The sequence below is a fragment of the Ciconia boyciana genome, chromosome 4, assembly GCF_034638445.1.
Source record: "Ciconia boyciana chromosome 4, ASM3463844v1, whole genome shotgun sequence".
NCBI lineage: Eukaryota > Metazoa > Chordata > Aves > Ciconiiformes > Ciconiidae > Ciconia > Ciconia boyciana.
The window spans coordinates 4,145,347-4,165,091 of NC_132937.1; the positions used below are offsets into that span (position 1 = coordinate 4,145,347).

Below are 19,745 nucleotides of genomic sequence, written 5' to 3' on the forward strand. Positions count from 1 at the left end.
GACGGCTTCAACGACTTGTTGTGTCATTGCTTTCCACTTCCGATGGTTTCCTACAACACGACAGGATCCCTCGGTAAAAAGAGCATATTGCCTTCCACCTTCTGATAACTCATTGTATGGCGGTGCCTCTTGGGCACGAGTCACCTCCTCAGGCGATGCCCCAAAATCTCTGCCTTCTGGCCAGTCCACGATCTCTTCCAGGATTCCTGGGCAGTTGGGGTTCCCCATTCGAGCCCGTTGCATGATCAACGCTACCCACTTACTCCATGCAGCATCAGTTGCGTGATGCGTAGAGGGGACGTTTCCTTTGAACATCCAGTGTAGCACAGGCAATCGCAGTGCCAAGAGGAGCTGTGCTTCTGTACCAACAACTTCTGAAGTGGATGGAATCTTATTGATCACATCCCTTGGGTCTGTGACAACGTCCATCTTGCCATTTTATTCCCCAAAACTGGATGTCTTGTGCCGGTCCTTTGACCTTGCTTTGTCTTATGGTAAAAACAGCTTTCAGAAGAATCTGGATTATTCTTTTTCCTTTCTCAAACACTTCCTTCACTGTGTTGCCCCACACGATGATGTCATCAATGTATTGCAGGTGCTCAGGGCTTCACCCTGTTCCGGTGTAGTCTGGATCAGTCCGTGACAAATGGTAGGGCTGTGCTTCCACCCCTGGGGCAGTCGATTCCAGGTGTACTGGACACCCCTCCAAGTGAAAGCAAACTGTGGCCTGCACTCTGCTGCCAAAGGGATTGAGAAAAACGCATTGACAGTATCAGTTGTGGCATACCACTTGGCTGCCTTCAACTCCAGTTCATATAAGAGTTCTAGCATGTCCCATATGGCAGCACTCAATGGCAGTGTGACTTCATTCAGGCCACGATAGTCCACTGTTAACCTCCACCCTCTGTCAGACTTTTGCACTGGCCATATGGGACTACTAAAGGGTGAGCGAGTCTTGCTGATCACCCCTTTGCTCTCCAGTCGACAAATCAGCTCATGTATGGGAACCAGGGAGTCTCAGTTGGTGTGATATTGCTGCCGGTGCACCGTCATGGTAGCAATCGGCATCTGCTGTTCTTTGACGCACAGCAACCCCACAACAGAGGGATCCTCTGAACGGCTGGGCAAGGTAGACAGCTGTTTAGTCTTCTCTGTATCCACAGCAGCTACATGAAAGGCCCACTGGTACCTTTTTGTGCCCTTGAAGTACCCTCTCCTGAGGTAGTCTATGCCAAGGATGCACGGAGCCTCCAGGCCGGTAACAATGGGGTACTTTTGCCACTTGTTCCCTGTTAGGCTCACCCACGCCTCCAACACAGACAACAATTGGGATCCCCCTGTCAGTCCAGAAATCCAGATGTGTTCCGCCCCCTTGTACCCCAATGGCATTAGGGTACACTGTGCACTAGTGTCCACCCAGAGCCTTATACTCCTGTGGGTCTGATGTGCCAGGCCATCGAATCCATACAGTCCAGTACACTCAGTCATCCCTTTCCTCTGCCTGGCTGAAGGCAGGGACCCTCTATTCCTCGTTGGAGTATTCACTATCTGACCCCTGCGGTGTCAGACCAGAAGTCCTTTCACCAAAATCAAGAGGAGAGGCATTCTCAGTCCTTCTTCTGCATCTGGGGGATTGCTGGTTGCCAGTTGCCTTCTACCGTCTCAACAGCACCTGGAACAAAAGCCTTCTTGGATGGCCTCTTCTTAGCAGCTGTCTTCCCCCGCAAGTCACATATGTGGGCTTCTAGCTTTGAGGTGGGCTCACCATCCCACTTCCTCATGTCCTCCCCCTGGTCACACAGGATGATCCAGAGGGTACCATGCAGCATGCACCTGGGGCTCCCTTTCCCTCTGGCCGGGAGAGACTGGCTCTGTGGGACGCCCCTGACAGCCGAGACGCTGGCCCGTGGGGATGAGGAGGATGAGAGATTCTCTTCGAAACGCTGGAGCTGGTGGGACAGTCTCTCCACAGTTGGTATATTGAAGTCTGGCCAGTCCATCATCGCCAGGGTGTTGGAGTACAACACCGGTGCATTCTGGACAAACCTCCTCCACCTGGCCCGTGTACACTGGATGTCATCCAGATCTTTGGAGACCTGGTTGCTGTCCAGGTCACTGTAGACGACTTCCACCACCGTTAATTCTCTCAGATACTGGGTGCCTTCCTCAGTAACGGTCCACTTCCCTCGGTAATTTACAAGATCATCCTTGAGGGGATATCTCACCTTCACGCTCGACAGGAGCCACCTCCAGAGGCTGAGAATTGTCACCTCTCTTCTGATTTCTTTGTCAATTCGCCAGTCCCTAGCTAGGGATACCAGCTGCTGGGCTTCCTTACCCTCTAATTCCTGACTGTTGGCCCCAGTATCCCTGCACCAGAGCAATCAGGCAGCAATCCGCTCGCCTGGCTGAAGGCCGTAATCTTTCCGCAGATCTCGAAGTTCACTCGGGGTTAGGGACCATGTGGTTTCTGCCTCTTGGGTGAAGTCTGTCACTTCCTCCTCCTGTTTCTTTGTTGAAGAACCAGCTTCCTGATCAGACCCTTCCTCCTCCTCCTTCTCCTCCCTTACTAATCAATGGTATGGACCTGTCAACCTCCACATCCAGTGTTTCTTTTTGACTACTGGGGCGATTACTGTAGTTGGGGTTTGGGTCCCTGTCTCAACCATTGTGTCCTCAGATGTAGAGGCCCTCCTTCCCGTGCTCCTCTGATGGTGCTGAACAGAGGCTCAATAGGCACAGGCCATGCCCCAATACAGTGCTAGGAGCTGCTGGGTCTCATTGGGGTAGGCAAGGCACCCTTCTGTCAAGTGGCACACCAATTCAACGGGCCTGTCCAGGCGTAAAATCCCAGGCTATCAGAGGTGATAACCACCTTAGGCATCTGTCCAAATCCTCCCACACACCCTGCCACTCAGGGATCGACCGCCAGGGCATGTCGACCACCACTGCAGGGGGGGTTGGACTAGATGACCTTTAAAGGTCCCTTCCAATCCAAACTATTCTATGATTCTATGTTTCTCTGTGGCCTCACCAACAAGTTGTTTCCTCTTATGCCAGGATGAAACCAGGTTCCGCATACTCGACAAAAAGCCAATGATGTTTGTTGGATAACAGAATCAAACAGCTTACATAAGGATGTACAAGAACCTTGGGAGCCTGTGCAACAGAGCCAGCTGCATCGATCCCAGAGGAGAAGAGGGAGATGTAATCCCTCATTCTCCCCACAAGGTAGCCCACCCAGCACAGGAATGGCATCAATTACCAGGGCCATATGCCAGCCCAAGTACATGGCCATTGCTTTTATCAAAATGTTCCCAGGCACAGCGAAATAGAGAAATAAGCAGCATAGCAAACAGCAAGAGTCAAAAGCAGCCACTAACAAGCCCTAAGCTCTATTATGCAGTAAAGCAAGCAAGCTCTGTGACCAGCACAGAAGCCTGCCAATTAACAACTACAACAGCTATAGCACGCTCAGATCAAAACTGTCATTATCTCATGCCCCATGTTGGGTGCCAAAAAGATCTGTGGTGGGTTGACCCCAGCCAGCAGCCAAACACCCACCCAGCCTCTTGCTCACTCCCCTCTCCTGTGGGATGGGGAGAGAAATAGAAGGAAGGCGAGAAGATTTCTAGATCGAGATAATGACAGTTAAATAGGGAAAGCAAAAGCCACATGCACAAGCAAAGCAAAAAGAGGAATTTATTCACTACTTCCCATTGGCAGGCAGATGTCCTGCCACTTCCTGGAAAACAGGGCCCCAGCACACGTAACGGTGCTTTTTGGAAGAAAAATGCCATAGCCACAAACCTGTGGAGAGCCCATGCTGGAGCAGGCTCCTGGCAGGAACTGCGGCCTGTGGAGAGGAGCCCATGCAGGAGCAGGTTTTCCTGCCAGGAACTGTGGCCTGTGGAGGACCCATGCTGGAGCAGTCTTTTCCTGAAGGACTGTGGCCTATGGAGAGGACCCACGCTGGAGCAGGGGAAAAGCGTGAGGAGGAAGGAGCGGCAGAGACAAAGAACTGACCACAACCCCATATTCCCCATCCCCCCCTGCGCTGCTCAGGGTGGGAGGAGGTAGAATAGTCCGGAATGAAGAGAGTGATGTTGAGCCTGGGAAGAAGGGGGAGTAGGAGGAAGGTGTTTTAGTTTTTGTCTTTGTTTCTCACCATCCTACTCTATTTTAATTGGCAATAAAATAAATTAATTTTCCCCAAGACGAGTCTGTTTTGTCCGTGACGGTAATTGGTAAGTGATCTCCCTGTCCTTATCTCGACCCATGAGCTTTTCTATCTTATTTTCTCCCCCCATCCTGTTGAGGAGGGGGAGTGAGAGAGTCTGGCAGCCAGCCAAGGTGAACCCACCACCAAATGTAATCTCTCTTGCTTATTACTTTCAGATCTTGGCTTAGATGGATAAGGAACTGGCTGGATGGCTGCATCCAAAGAGTTATAGTCAACGGCTCAATGTCCAAAAGGAAAACAGTAACGAGTGGTGTCCCTCAAGGGTCTGTACTGGGACCTATACTATTTAATATCTTCATCAACGACATAGACAGTGGGACTGAGTGCACCCTCAGCAAGTTTGCAGATGACACCAAGCTGAGTGATGCAGTTGATTCGCTAGAGGGAAGGGATGCCATCCAGAGGGGCCTTGACAGGCTTGAGAAATTACCCATATTGGATAATCTGATTTTGTAGGAGTACCTCGGGGGCAGTGTCAAAGCAGAACTTATTAACTGGGCTCTGTCCAAGTTGACTCCTATAGAATCACTGAAGTATCTCTGCACTGGGATATCCAGTGTTGCAGATTTCAGGAGGGTTCATATACTCAGACACAATGCCAGCAACATTTTGTGTATTCTCAAATAAGTTTACCCCTGAACCAGAAATGGCTTCCTGTAGAAAGATAAAGCCAACTGGAAATTTGAAGCCATGGGGAGGTTTTCTAGTTTTACCCTATTTATTTATTTGCAAACTTGCTGCGTTGTCCATTAGAACAAAATGGAGAAGCGATCATAAAAGTACGGACCCTTGAGGGACACCACTTGTTACTGGTTTCCACTTGGACATTGAGCCGTTGACTGTAACTCTTTGGATGCGACCATCCAGCCAGTTCCTTATCCATCTAACAGTCCATCCATCAAACCCATATCTCTCCAATTTAGAGGCAAGATTGTTGTGGGGGACCGTGTCAAAGGCCTTACAGAAGTCCAGGTAGATGACATCCGTAGCTCTTCCTTTGTCCACCGATGCAGTCACTCCATCGTAGAAGGCCACCAGATTAGTCTGGCACGATCTGCCCTTGGTGAAGCCATGTTGGCTGTCCCTAATCACCTCCTTGTGTTCCATATGCTTCATCATAACTTCCAGGAGGATCTGTTCCATCATTTTTACCAGGCACAGAGGTGCGGCTGACTGGTTGGTAGTTCCCAGGGTCCTCCTTTTTAAAAATGGGCGTGATGTTTCCCTTTTCTCCAGTCACTCAGGACTTCGCCTGACTGCCACGACTTTTCAAATATGATGGGGAGTGGCTTGGCAATTACATCAGCCAATTCCCTTAGGACCCTGGGATGCATCTCGTCACGTCCCATGGACTTGTGTACGTTCAGGTTCCTCAGGTGGTCTTGAACCTGATCTTCTCCTACGATGGGTGGGACTTCATTCCCCCAGTGCCTGCCCTGAGATTCAGGGACTTGAGAGATGTGGGAAGAGAGATTACCATTGAAAACTGAGGCAAAAAAATTGTTGAGTACCTCTGCCTTCTCCGTGTCAGCTGTCACCAGATCCCCTGTCCTGTTTATCAGGGGGGTACAATTTCTTTTGTCTTCCTTTTCTGGCCAACGTACCTGTAGAAGCCCTTCTTGTTATTCTTCACATCCCTTGGAGAGACCTTGATTAAGAAATTGTCCTCGACGCACTCCAAGAGTCTCCTGGACCGCTTACAGCTTGCTGTGCTGCTCTTCCAGCAGATGTCAGGGTGATTGAAGTCCCCAGCAGGATCAGAGCCTGCGAGCGTGATGCTTCCCATAGTTGAAGTAAGAACGCTTCGTCAACAGGCTCCCCTTGATCGGGTGGCCTGTAGTAAACACCAGCCACGAGGTTTCCTTTGTTGGCTTGGCTCCTAATTTTTACCCATAAGCTCTCAAGTTCAACCCATAAGTTCTCAAGTTCTCAAGCTCTTCAAGTTTCATCGCTGTTTTTCAAAGACAGCTCTGTGCAGTCAATCCATTCTTTTACATAGAGGGCAAACCCCCCACCCCCACCCCTCCTTCCTTGCCTGTCCCTTCTGAACAGGTTATACCCATCGATTGCAGCGCTCCAGTCATGCAATTCGTCCCACCATGTTTCAGTGGTAACGATCAGATCGTAGCTTTCTAGCTGCACGGTGGCTTCCAGCTCCTCCTGCTTGTTAGCTATGCTGCATGCATTGGTATTGAGGCACTTCAGCTACCTTGTCACCTTTTTAGAGGAACACGACCTAATTCCTTTGAGGCATTTCACAGGCATTTCCCTCTTGGTTCCTAATACATCAACAGCCCCTGGCTCTTCTCTGTTGCTCAAAACCGCATCCCCTTCCCCTGCTAAGTCTAGTTTAAAGCTCTCCGTATCAATGACTGCCTTTAAGCTTAAAGTGTCCATGTTGATTTACCAATTCAAATTATATTCATAACAGACTTACAGATTAAAAAGGCTTTGTTGTTATACCACTGATTAACATTCTTCTTCTGAATGCCTTAGTTTTTCTTTGAACCCCTCTGCTATTGTCTACATCTTTAGTTCATCAGGTATAAATAGGATGGTATATAAAATAACTGTGATATAGTCCTCAAGAGTTTATACTCGTAATTATTTGCCTTTACTCTCTACAAGGCTGGGAAGTTTATTGTCCAAGTGTGAGCATCACAGTGTAGAAAGATGCATTTGGGAGGAACAATCACAGGAGAATTACTTCTTTCTGGCTCTAATGTTTTTTGGCTTGAATAACATGGCTTCTTTGTCATCTTTGTAGCTAGTCTCAGGAAGTAGCTGCAGATGGGGGAACCTCAATAATGTCTGTGTCTCAACTGCATTTTCAGGAGGAGGGAGTTGTGAATCACTTTAAGCTAGAACTAATTGAAATGCCTAAGGTTACATAGGGATGTTTTCCTGAGGTTCCTTACAGAAATACCCATTCCTTATGTTTAAAATAGGTCAACAGACTGACTTAAAACAAGGTGGAGCTTTCATTTGTTTATTATATGTTTATCTTTTAAAAAGGTATACTTTTAATATTGTGGGAGTTGAGAATAAAAATTTAAATTGGATGCCAGGATTTTACATGGGGGGAAAAAAAAAGGAAAGGGTTGAATTTTTTGATAGTTTTTTTCAAGGAAGCGTGTGAAAAGTAAGAAGAAATAGGCTCAATATGATATATACTTTATGCATTATATTCTTACCTTTCACCCTCTATCTCTCGGTAAATTTGTTAGTTTAGGAACTGCCTTCATTTGTACTTCAAATTACCTAATGATTGCTTCAGTTTAAATACTGATAATTAATATCATTCATGTTGTTTTGTTTATAGATGCTGGTCTTTGGGTGTAGTAAGAATAAATATCCATCTCTGTCACTGTCTTGCTGCTTGATTAAGGCTATAAATTAAACCATACACATTTGTGGCAAATTAAACTGCCCTCATTTTAAAAAACTGTAAACACATAATACAGCCCCTGAAGCAATTCAGCCTTATAAATTTATCCCAGAAAAATGAGTTTTATAATTGTTCTATCTATGTATCAGTACAGAGCCTGCTTATTAAACATTTTGGAAACACACAATTCTCTTGTATGCATCATAGTGTGGTAAAACAAGTTTGTTCATGCCCTGAGGTTGGCTGCTATGTTAATGTGTTATCTTTTGGGCTCAATTTTTCTGGGTTTTTTTTGTTTGTTTGATTTTGGTTTTTTTAAAGGGACATTTAGACAGTCTTTAGAAGGTAAATTTCCTTCTTTATGTAAAACAATTAGAAGAAAAGGATGTTTTGCAAATAAAGTAAAACTAAAAATACATCTGTGAAACATTCCTGTTAAAATATTATTTCTGAAATGAGCGTGAAAAGTAGTTCCCCCAATTTGATTTTACAGTAATTGAACCTATTCTGAGCATTTTTAGAATTTACTTTAAATTTTTCATCTGGGAGTCCTCTTCCATCTGCCTTATCTTCTTCACTTTGTATGGCTCCATAGCAGTTCTATTGCAATAATGTTTTCTTATACTTGGTGTGCAAAGGTGTTCCTTAAGTTGGGGGGGTTGATACTATTTTAATCCAGTTCATATTTCAAAGAAAATAACTGTTTATACACTACAGTTTTTAAAAGAATGCCTATGTAACTGAAGCGATGTATACCTCAGTGGTTTAACTTTCGAATCACAGGAAAAACCTTGTATTGTTGAAGTAATATGTATTTAATTAGTTGAAGGCTTGAGAAAATGTGTTAGGATAATGAATGAATAAATGAAACACGCTCTACAAGAGTAGTTTCATAACTTACTACCAGCACTATTGTGAGCACAGAAAGGAGAAGAGTCATGAGAGACTTCTGTTTCTTACAGCTGAAAGATTTATGGAAGCACCAGTCTCAATTGGTTATGATAGCAGCCTTGTTAGACTTGGAGAGCCCATCTCCCTCCCCCCTCCTTTCTCAAACATTGAAGGATTCAGCAGCAGTGCAGGTCAAAAAGAATCAGGGTTAAGTAATAATTCCAATTTGGAAGTCCAGGAAGTCTTAAAATCTGGTTGTGGGCTAATATTTTAAGTATACGTGCTTATTTTAGGCATAAGGAACAATTCCATGAAGCAAGAAAAAGTTCAGTGGAAAGAGAGATTAAGGTAATTCATAGGTTAAAAAAAAAAATCAGCCTCAACTTTTAAAAATATATTTTTACAAATTGTGTTCATAACAGATCTTATTAAGATTAGAGGAATAAAATACTTAAAGCACAACACTTGAATGACTGAACATTGCTCTAACTTACCCAAGCCCAAACCAGTTGAAATCAGCAGTGTAGAATTTTTTTTCACTGACAGTTAAGTAGTTTAGTCAGTTTTCCTTTCTGTTCTTAACCAGGATTATAGAAAACAAATATTCATTATCAAATTTTCCTTTTAGATAAACGAATTGGTGGATGCCCGTGATGTCAGCATTGGAGCCTGGTTTGAAGCTCATATAGAAAATGTTACTCGAGCAACAAAAGGACATAAGAATGGTAAAGCTCAAGTAAAGAGTGGCAATTCTTACAAAAGGACTAATGGAAACTTAAGTCAAGATCATTCTAGAGAGAATGCAAATTATTTGGACAGTACACCATCCACATCTTACTCAGACTGCATGGGCACTGATGAAGAAGCTATTTATCATATCAAGTATGATGAGTAAGTGCTTCTGATATTATTTTGAGGACATCGTATGTTATGATTTGGTGTGTATAAACAAAGAATTTTGTTGAAGAAACTTGGAATCAAAGAGAGCAAGTTCAATACTGCAACCAAGGACAGAAATATTAAAAAGCCATAATGTCTTTCAGTCTGATATAACAAATATCCTGAGAGTAATGAGGGTTTTTTTCTTTTTTTCTTTTATTCACAAGTTCCTGTGAAGTATTAACTTTATCTTGACTTTATGAAACTCAGAATCCCTGTCTCTAAGGAAAGAAAACTATGCATTGGATTTTTCTGTACTTGTTTTTCTGTGTAAAATATAAGTTAATATTTTCTTTAAAAACTACTCTGTTCGTATTCAGTTCCTTCCATTGAAGACTAAACAAGTGTTTCATGGGAGCAAATTCTGGTGCTCGAATTGTTTAAATTTTGTTTTAAAAGTAATATTTATGCATGAGATGACAGGTCTGCATTTCATGTAGAGGTTTCTCGTAGAGAATCTGGTGACTGGGAACATAAAATCAGTTCTGAGCTGGAGTGAGGGTACAAAGGGATTTTTTATTTAAATCTGTGGTGCAAGCAAATTTCAGAACCTACGACAGATGTGTTAGAGTAGAGGCTTTGTGCTGTAAACTCAGTGGGATTTGCAGGGATTTCTCCTCACCAGCTTTTGCACTGATGCATTCACGTAAATTGGATCCTAGTTTTTAATGATGCCTTAATTTGCTGAAGCAGCTAACTAAGAGCAGCTAACTAAGCAGTTAGCTAAGCAGCTAACTATCATTACAGTTGGACTAGATGATCGTTTGATCGTTGCAGGTCCCTCTCAACTGAACTATTCTAAAAAAAAAAAAATTGTCTCTAAAATGAGATATGCATCATGGAATGCTTTCAAAGACCTGGTTCTAAGATTGGTTAATTGTGTAACATCACAGAAGTATTTAATTGAGCAAAGGGCAAAAATTTGAGAGTGTGTTTGTAATTATTGGAGTTAAATTATGTTCCTCTTTTGTAGATAGTGTCATTTTATGTGAGTTAGAGATTTGAGGGAGAAGCCACCTGTAAAGTAGAAAGTATAGTCAAGTTGATCTGACTTGCATAGGTGTACCTATGCTTACAAAACATCAGTTTTACTTCATGTGTACCTTAAGATCTAGCATTTCCAGTAGACGCAGACAGTCACCTTAGTCTTCCTATATAACACAATCTGTCACAGGTTTGTGTTCTTAGCCAGTGACCATCTTAAAACATTATGTCTTATCTAATTTTGCTTACGTCATCGTCATTTACTTGATTGGCCTGAAATGTTAAAAGTTTGAGCTTTCGGGGAGAAAAGTTATTTTAAAACTTTCTAGCAAGCAAGATCTATGCATTTATCAGCTAACAGAGGCTTCAGTAAATTTAATGGCCTACATATGACAAAACACAAGGCATCATTTGCGACACTTTGTATTTACCTTTCAACATCCCACTTCTTTGTTCTTTGAGTGGTAGTTAATGTGCACATTCATATGGTGGGTGGTTGTGCATGCACTCATAACACTGGCTTCAGATATTAGTCTTTTTGGTATCTGTAGAGCACACGTATCAAACACAAGGGAGGAAGAATACATGGATAAATACAGTAGTGTGTACTGTGCGTCCTTCAGTTCTCAGTTCCAGATGTTCTTATCCTATTTGCCATCTCTTTGTGCTTGTTCTTTGAGGTTCATACTCTACTATTAGGAACTATTTCTTCTGTGCATGGTTGCTGTTCCTGGATGCTTAGGTTTGGGGCTAGGCTGTGCGACACCAATCCACCTTGACAGCCTTTTCTTACCAAGCCTTTTCTTACTGTGTTCTTCATTGAAGTAGCTCATTTCTCCTTCATTCTGTCTCCTACGGCAGATGATTTCACCCTGGCTGAAGGGCTTTAAGCTCCTTGCCCACAACAGGAACATTCCTGCCAGAGATGGAAGCAGTTGCTTTTTCTGCTTTGGGAAACCGCATGTCTCTGACAAGCAACCTGCAGATGGAGACCATAAGCCTGGTGCCCATAAAGCCATCAAAATGTCTTTCTTATGTTATGGAGAAGACTATGGGGTTTGCCTCTGACACAGATTGACAGCTGCTCAGATCCTCACTGAGATCATCTCAGTATCTAGACTGGTTCTCCTTCACTGCTTGTTTTATTATCCAGTCTAGAAAAATTGTCCACCAAGAAGGCTACAGTTGAAGGACAAGTCTGTTGTAATGTTTTGAGATGGGGTTGGGAACGCGGAGTAGACCTACGCTTTGTTTCTGAGACTTCGTGTTACGGCAAAGATCGTTTGATACCCAGCTGTTGTGGCAGGTCCAGTCTGACAATGCATACACACAAAAAGAGGGGGGGAGAAATCAAACATTCATTTTCTTTCTGTTTACATCTGGAACTGACTACTCAGTGATGTTTATTCAGGAGATATGGGAAAGCTTTTCACCCTTGATCTCAACATGAAGCCCTCCACTGTCATAGATCTAGTTCTTTGGACCAAGCTTCCTAGTACAGGTCTATTTCTCCTAGCTGTCTTCAAACCCCAAAGATCCCACAGTTCTCCACTTAGAAAGAAACAGCTCTAGATCTCCTTTTTTTTCTTCCAGTTTTCCCATTAGTATTGACACTGGTCAATTCAAGAGCAAGTCAAATGTTGTCTGACATAATATATCTCGCACCTCTGTAGTCGAGAACCTTAATCAGCTTTATTTGTACTGGAGCATGATTGTGTTTTTCTTGGGGGTGGGGGAGAAGATCATGCTAAGAGGTCCTACCAACCTCCTTGTAGGTATTGAAAGGCTGCTATTAGCTGCCACCACCACCATCCCCCTGCCAAGCTTTTCCTTCGCCTGACTGAACAGAGCACATCTTGATGGCCATCTTGCCAGCCCTCCACTGGGCTAACACCAGCTTGTCAGCATCTTCCTTGCACTGAGGAACCTAAACCAGACATAATATTCTGGATATGATCTAACAAGTGCTGAGTAAAGGGAAACAGTCACTTCCCTCAATCTATTGCCTATGCTCCTGTTGATACAGCCCAGGATGCTGTTGGCCTTCTTTGCTGCCAGGGCACACTGCTGGCTCACGTTCAGCTTGCTGTCTACCAGGACCCCCAGGTCCTTTTCTGCAGAGCTGCTACCCAGCGAGTCACTCTGCAGACTGTATTGTCACAGTGGGTTGACCCTGGCCAGCAGCCAAGTACCCACACAGCCACTCGCTCACTCCCCTCTCCCGCAGGACGGGGAGAAAGTAGAAGGAAGGCGAGAAAACTTGTGCATCGAGATACAGTTTAAAAGGTGAAGCAAAAGCTGCGTGCGCAAGCCAAGCAAAAAAGAGGAATTCATTCACCAATTCCCATTAGCAGGCAGATATCCAGCCACTTCTTGGAAAGCAGGGCCTCAGCACACATAACGGTTGCTTGGGAAGACAAACGTCGTAACCACAAATGTCCCCCCCTTCCTCCTCTTTTCCTGAGCTTTTATTGCTGAGCACGATGTCACATGGCATGGAATATCCCTTTGGTCAGTTGGGATCAGCTGTCCCAGCAGTGTCTCCTCCCAACTGCTTGCACACACCCAGCCTACTTGCTGTGGGGGCACAGTGAGAAACAGAAGGCCTTGATGCTGCGCAGTTACTGCTCAGCAATAGCCAAAACATTAGTGTGTTGTCAACACTGTTTTGGTCACAAATCCAAAGCACAGTACCATACAGGCCTGCTACAAGTAAGTTAACTCCATCCCTGCCAGACCCAGTACAGGGAGGTTAAGTCCATCTCAGGACTAACCCCTCACAGTTTATTCCTTTAGCACAATACATTGCTTTCTGTTCACCTCCCATTTAGTTACAACACCTGTGCATCTCTATCACATCCCTGAGACTCTTACAGCAGTGGTTTACATATTGCTTTGCTAATATTTCCTCTACATCCAGTTTTAATTGTATGGGAGCAATCCTTCTCAGTTTTCCTCTTCTAGTTACTAGTACCATGAGATCAGCTGCTGGATCAACCAAACCCAATCATCAAGGAAGCTTTAGAACTCACTACGAAGGTTACAGAAAAAAAAAATTAAGTAGTTACATAATGAGTGAAACTTAATGAAGATGAAGACTCTACAACTCTAGCTTCACTGATGATCCCAACTGTGCCCTAAACTATCACCCATCCATGTGGACGAGTTCAGCTATAAGATCTTGTTATTCCACTTTTTAAATTAAGACACACCATACTAACACAATGGCTGAAATACAGATACTCTAATTAGTTTGACCTCTGACAGACTACTTCAAGAACCACAACTCACTACAGGCTCATTTTCTCTGCTTCTCAGGTAAACTGATTTCCACAAATAGCCAGAGCAGAGACCCAGTGCACTCACAGAAGTAGAAGCTCACTAAGCAGGATTTAATTAGTATCAGCTTGTTTTAAATTAAAACATAAGCACAATGATATAGCACAATTGGTAAACATATAAGCGGTTTTGTGCCCAGAAAGAACAGTATTGCATTGGTAGTAACAGATCACATGCCTTACGTTAACTGTGCAAGATCACACAGTTAGGCTTGTTATCAACTTGGTATGAGAACTAGCTGTGTGAACTAGAGCTTGGCATTAAGTGTCTACTACTGGTAAAGTAGTCCCTGCCCCTGCTGCCCCCCGCAGCACTGTGCAGTATGTAGTCCACAGACAGAGGCCAAAGGCTAAGAACTGTCTGTCTAGAAACTCAAACATTGCACAGAAGTACAAGATCTGAAATTGGGGGGAGACAAATCACCTACTTCTGTTCCAGCTTCCTTTGTCAAAGCTCTGGAGCCTGATCACCTCATGACTAAGACCACTGAGGATTAACTACATGCTATCAACTTCATGGTACTGCATACTCACAACTGACTTATATGTATGATATGATTGTTAAGAACTGCCTGCTTTGAATATGTAGTAATAAGTAAAAAGTTAGACATTACCACAAAATGTGTTGTTAATGTATGTCAACCTAGTCAAATTTTGTTTTAAACTGACTTATCAGTCTTCTAAACACTCCCATTAGTGATCTGTGATGAGATCCTTAACAATACACATAAACACATACATATGCTGACTCGGACATAACACAAAAGTAAACAAGTTATTCAACTTCAAGAACTATGCTGTTTACATCTGGCTTCATCAGAGCAGCATAGGTTTGCCTGCAGCCATCTGCTTCGACGTGCCCTCACAAAACCTGGCTCCCATCTGTCTTGTGCAGCAGTATCAAGATTGCTCAAAACACAGCCAGCATGACACAAAACCTATTTGTTTCCTTTTGGTTTTAAGTACATTTCAGATTGCAAGTTCACACTCTAGTCATGAATGACCACCTCTTGGTGACAGTAAACTGTTATTTCTCATGGTTGTTCATACGGGTATATGCTTCATCTGTTATAGGACAGAAATCTTGCCCCATATTACATTGCTCAGCTTAAGCTAACATTGCCATGCTCATGTGTAGTAACAAGTCCCATCTTAAGTCAAGCTCCCTAAAAATACAACACATGTGATACTCCTTTGTTTCCCCCCTTCATGTAACATTTATGCCTCACTCTAACACTCAAGCACTGTACATACCTCATTTATGTAAAGCAGCTTAAAAGAAGTCACACCTTTCATCAGCAAAAATACAGCCCGAGACAATCTCTTTGGATAAAGATGTGCCCCACACTGATGAGGAAAGAAAATATGAACTCAAAGAAAAACTTTAACCAGTGGTCCCCAATACCCTTGGAACTAGGCGTAGATTAAGCACTTCTTGAAATATCAGCTACAACTTACATCCTTCTCTGTAAAAAGCTGTTTGCAGCACCTAAAAGGACTAGGACGCTAAACTCACACGCAGCTTCAATACAAGGGAGCCAGGGAGTGCGAGGAGATGCAGGCGGCCGCTGCGCCCGCGCCCCCGCCCCTCCCCTCCCCCCTGCAAAGTCACATACCCACCTCCAGGACGGATTCTAACGAGTCCCCTGTCTCTCCTCTTCTGGTGGATAGAAAGAGTTCAGAGTCCACAGTCCCCAAAAACCCTTAGTCTGTGGTGTGGCACCTAGGCCTTGGAAACCACTTGCAGCGCACACACAGAAAATGTTTTCCTTATACCCAGATGGGGCACCGAGAGGGCAGGAACCCAGGGAAAACACCTGTGTTCTCTTGCCTGGTCGAAAAAGTAAAGCAGGAGATTTCCTCCCCCTCGCACCCCACTGTCTGCTCTGTCACTTAGGTGTGATAAGCTGAAGGAGTCTCCCTCGGTTTGGGTAAAAAAAAAGAAAAACACAAAGGGACCTCATTAGTACCCGCTCACTACTGCGGGGGAGGGGAGGAAGAGTACAGAAAGAAACCAGAGTTGGGCCCAGAGCCTTTTGTCATGCCGGACAGCTTGTCTTCCCTCCTTGCTCCTCACCACCTTCTAGGCTCAGTGAGAGGACAGAACAAAAGCCAGAGATCCCAGTATGGGAGGGGACGAGGAGCTTTACATCCAGTCACAGAGAGCAGAACATAAGAAGGGGAAGATGAGATAAAAGAGAAGCTCCCCTCCACCCCTACCCACCAGGTCTCCACCTCACCTGCTTGCCCCGGTAGAAGAGGCGCTGGCGGTCGGGGCTCACACAGAAGGTCTTCTGGATCTTCTCCCGCAAACATTCAATCTTGGTGAGACGGCTCAGATCATCAATAGTATGGGTCTCAGTGCCGTCTATGGTACGAACTTGGATCCACATGGTATGCGCCTTCCGCTAGCTCAGCCGCCCGCGGTGAAGGAGAGATCTTGTTCTCTGAGTGCGTGATAACGGAAGACAGAACAGGCGTTTCCCTCACTTCTTTGTTCAGCTCAATGGAAGCAGGTTTTTTTGAATCCCGCCGAACAGGCACGAGCCTCCCCGCCCGAAGGCCTCGCTCAGAAAGGCGCGGAGAGGTAAAGGAGACCTGACCCAATCCTCGTCTACTCCCCAAGTGTACCCCGTAATCACACAAACAGAACCGTAAGCTCTCCAAGCCAGCACAACACGAGGCAAAGTCTGGCGGGAATCGCCACAGGCAGGTCTAACGAACACCACCAGGAACCATCACCAACCCTCAGAGAGTGTTTACTAGCTGCTACCGCTCTCGTACAGAGGTCACGGCGCCAATAGTGATCTCGCGAGAGCCCTCAGCCGTAAAGAGACAACATTGGGAAGTGGGGGGGGAGAATAGATAGCATCATCACCTCTCCTTCCGCATTCGGCTTTACACAAAGTCACGTCCAACCCCGCCCTGCCCTTTGAGCATTCTCTGGCCGGTATCTTTTTTCCTCCTGCTCGGTAGTTGTATCAAGGACTGGGGGGGGGTGATAGTTTAGTGCGCGCGTAGAGAAGCAGCCATTATCGTTCCTATGGGAGCCAAGGGGGAATGTCTTCTCGTTCCCTCACAGGGCAAAGTGTCTCTAGTCTCAGGCCTGCAAATTATACCAATGACCTAGGAAGTGACTCTGTGCTTCCACCTTTCCCTTTCAGACACACACAGAGTCAGGACCCAGCATGTCAGGTGTCACAGTGACACAAAAGCATGGACCTGTAATGGCATAAATAAAAAGCAAGTAAAACTGCTTTGCATCCACTGATGAAATCTAGGCTCCAATGTTTCCCAGTACAAAAATGCCATCAAAACCTCATTTCAGCCAGATTTAGCTCTGCCTAATAAATCCAGAATAGATCTGTCTGCTCTTATCATATTAGAAAAGTGCAGATGTGGGCCAGGACAAAAACATCAAGCCTCCTTTTTTAACACAGATCAGATGTGTGGGTTTTATTTGCTACATTTTTGCTCAAGACTCCGAGTAACACTGAAAAAGTCTGGACTTTTCATGTATACTGGTAAAATGGTACTGTAAAAACATATCTGATGCAGTACCCAGTGAGATTCAGCTTATGGATATGGGTCTCTGATGCTATTATACCTGGGAGCATTGAAGCCTACATTTTTGGGCAGAGTTCGCAGCAGCTTTGTTGCCTGAGTAGTAAAACTTCAGAGACTGAGATAACAAACTGACAGGTTCCAGATGATAGAGGTGTGTTTTTGTGACTTTTTTGCATCAGGATCATATCAAAGATCCCTGTATATTAATTTCAGGTCTGACACAATTCCCATTGTGGCCTTGGTTGAGTTACTTTTAAGGCTTGATTTATGAGTATTAAGCACTTGCAAAGGCAGCTGAAATAAATGAGAGTTGCTTAATCCTCCTGGAAATCTGTTCCTTGCCTTTTTATCTCCATTGTTCCATCTCTGTTGTTGAGATAACACACACCTTCCTGTAACTATACCTACTACAGCACGACACCAGAGTGTCAAAGAGACACAAGTTCAGAGTTTGGTTTATAGCTTGGTGGTGGTGTTACAAGCTCCAATTCAAGTAATGTAATGCACACGATCTAGTCAAATCTTTGTGTGCCAGCCTTCTTGGCTTCCCTGAAACATTCAAAGATAATTAATGCAGAGGAATACAGTAGGAATGTGGGTTAATAGTCATAACTAAAAAGAGATAAATCAAGCTGTCTTCAGCTTTGCCCTAGTTCCACTCTACCACCACAGTAAAGGGAACAGAGTCCCAATAAAATCCCTTTGGAGTGTCTTCTGTTTTGCAGATCACAATCTTTCTCTTGAAGCTACTGCTAACAACAGAATGTGTCTCTTTTCTGGAGTGGGGAGAAAAAAGTTCTGGAGGGGCTCTGAAATGGGGTCAGTTTTAATGGGTTAGAAGAAATAGAATCAATATTTTGTGGGAGCCTATGTAGAAAGCACAGAATCGGCTTTCTGGAATAGGAAACACCTTTTCCTAGAGAGAGAGACTGAAAGAGGATCAACCTGCTACAAAACTATATCTGGAAATCCATTACCTGGTTGGGGTTGTAAAGAAACAGAGATCAGGTTGCTGGCACAGGGGTTACTGATTAGAAAGATCACATTGTTATGGATTGATTGTAGGTGGCCTGTTTTGTAACATGCAAAGTGGAATTAGGGACTAGAATATAAAGGGAAAGAAAGAATGTAAAAAGTATTTGACTGGTAGTCTGTGAGAGGATGTGAAAAGGGAAGGTTATTGGGGAGGTTAGAGGAAAAGTGAGCTAGTTATTTAGCAGGTGATAATGTCCTGATTGGGTATGCTAGTGAGAAAATTATGTACTGATAAAAGAGAAATTAATTGAGCAGCATAGTATGCATTATGGACTGGAATGAGGGTAGCAGAGACTAGTTTCTCAGCAGAGAAATTACAGGATGGGCAGATCAGATGGCTGAGCCATCTGATGTATTAAGCAATAATGCAGTTAGGTGGCAGCAAAGAAGGTTTGAGACAGTAGAAATGATTAATAGAGTTGTTTTCTTGCAAGAAAATCCTATAATAGCTTGAATGACTGAAGGGGGGGACCCTCTTCTGCGGATGGGGTCTGCATGGCATGCTGCGCATGGATCAGAGTCCTGTTTGATGCTACACAGATAGCAAATGGCTTGGGTTATCTGGCTCTTACAACAAGGGCCCGAATTATGTCAGGCAGTGTGTGAGAAAGGCATTACCCACTTCAGCTTACATTTCCTTCTTAGGCACTGGCCAGTTTTACCGTTGGTTCCTAATATGATATTGCCTTAACTATACTATAATGAATATATGTATGTATGGCTGTGCATTTGCATATACCACATAATTTTCAATCTTTAGAAACATCAGTATCTTCTGTATCTGTATCATAACACTAGATTTCTATTCACAAACTGCTCATGTTATATACAAATACAACTTTCATTTCTGTTTATAAATTAGCAATACTGATGCTTTCTGTTTTCAGCATTTTATTTCTTCCCATGTTAGAAATACTTCAAAAGAAAAAACCTCACACTTCAATACCTTAGTTTCCAGGATACTTGTCATAATTTTTATTCTATTACATTTTGAATAATATTAATTTAGTTCATAAATATATAAAAACCCTTTAATGTGTTAGCTAAAGGATATATGCATTTTTATTCCTTTAAAAAGTTCCGTTTCTATAACAAAATAAAGTTTTGATAAGCAAGTAACAATCAAAAAAGTTGAAAGAGTTTTCAACTTTTCCCCACATTTCAGTTTCAAAGAAAAAATATTTGTTTTCTTTTTCCCCCTACTTCCACATTTCTGGAAAAGGTATACCTAGACTAAGTTCAGTCATCATTATTTGCATTTTCTCTATCTATCTAACATATATCTGCTAACAACTGTTTCAGGGATGCTAGTTGTGGTATAATTTTTTGGTAGAGATCAGAGTAGCCCATTGGAGGTAGG

At 43.8% G+C, this 19,745-nt stretch overlaps 1 protein-coding gene across 4 annotated transcripts in view; it reads right to left on the reverse strand.

Annotated features, from left to right (window-relative positions):
* LOC140650931 (E3 ubiquitin-protein ligase UHRF2-like) overlaps positions 1-16,760 on the reverse strand; it is a 128,953-nt gene extending 112,193 nt beyond the window's left edge. For 3 of the 4 annotated variants that reach the window (XM_072859823.1, XM_072859821.1, XM_072859824.1), the window contains exon 1: positions 16,024-16,565. The gene's annotated coding sequence lies outside the window, so the exon portion shown is untranslated. Of the gene's footprint in view, positions 1-16,023; positions 16,566-16,661 lie in introns of those variants that run through there. The other variant, XM_072859822.1, reaches the window with a different exon arrangement.
* Between the last annotated feature and the right edge of the window lie 2,985 nt (positions 16,761-19,745).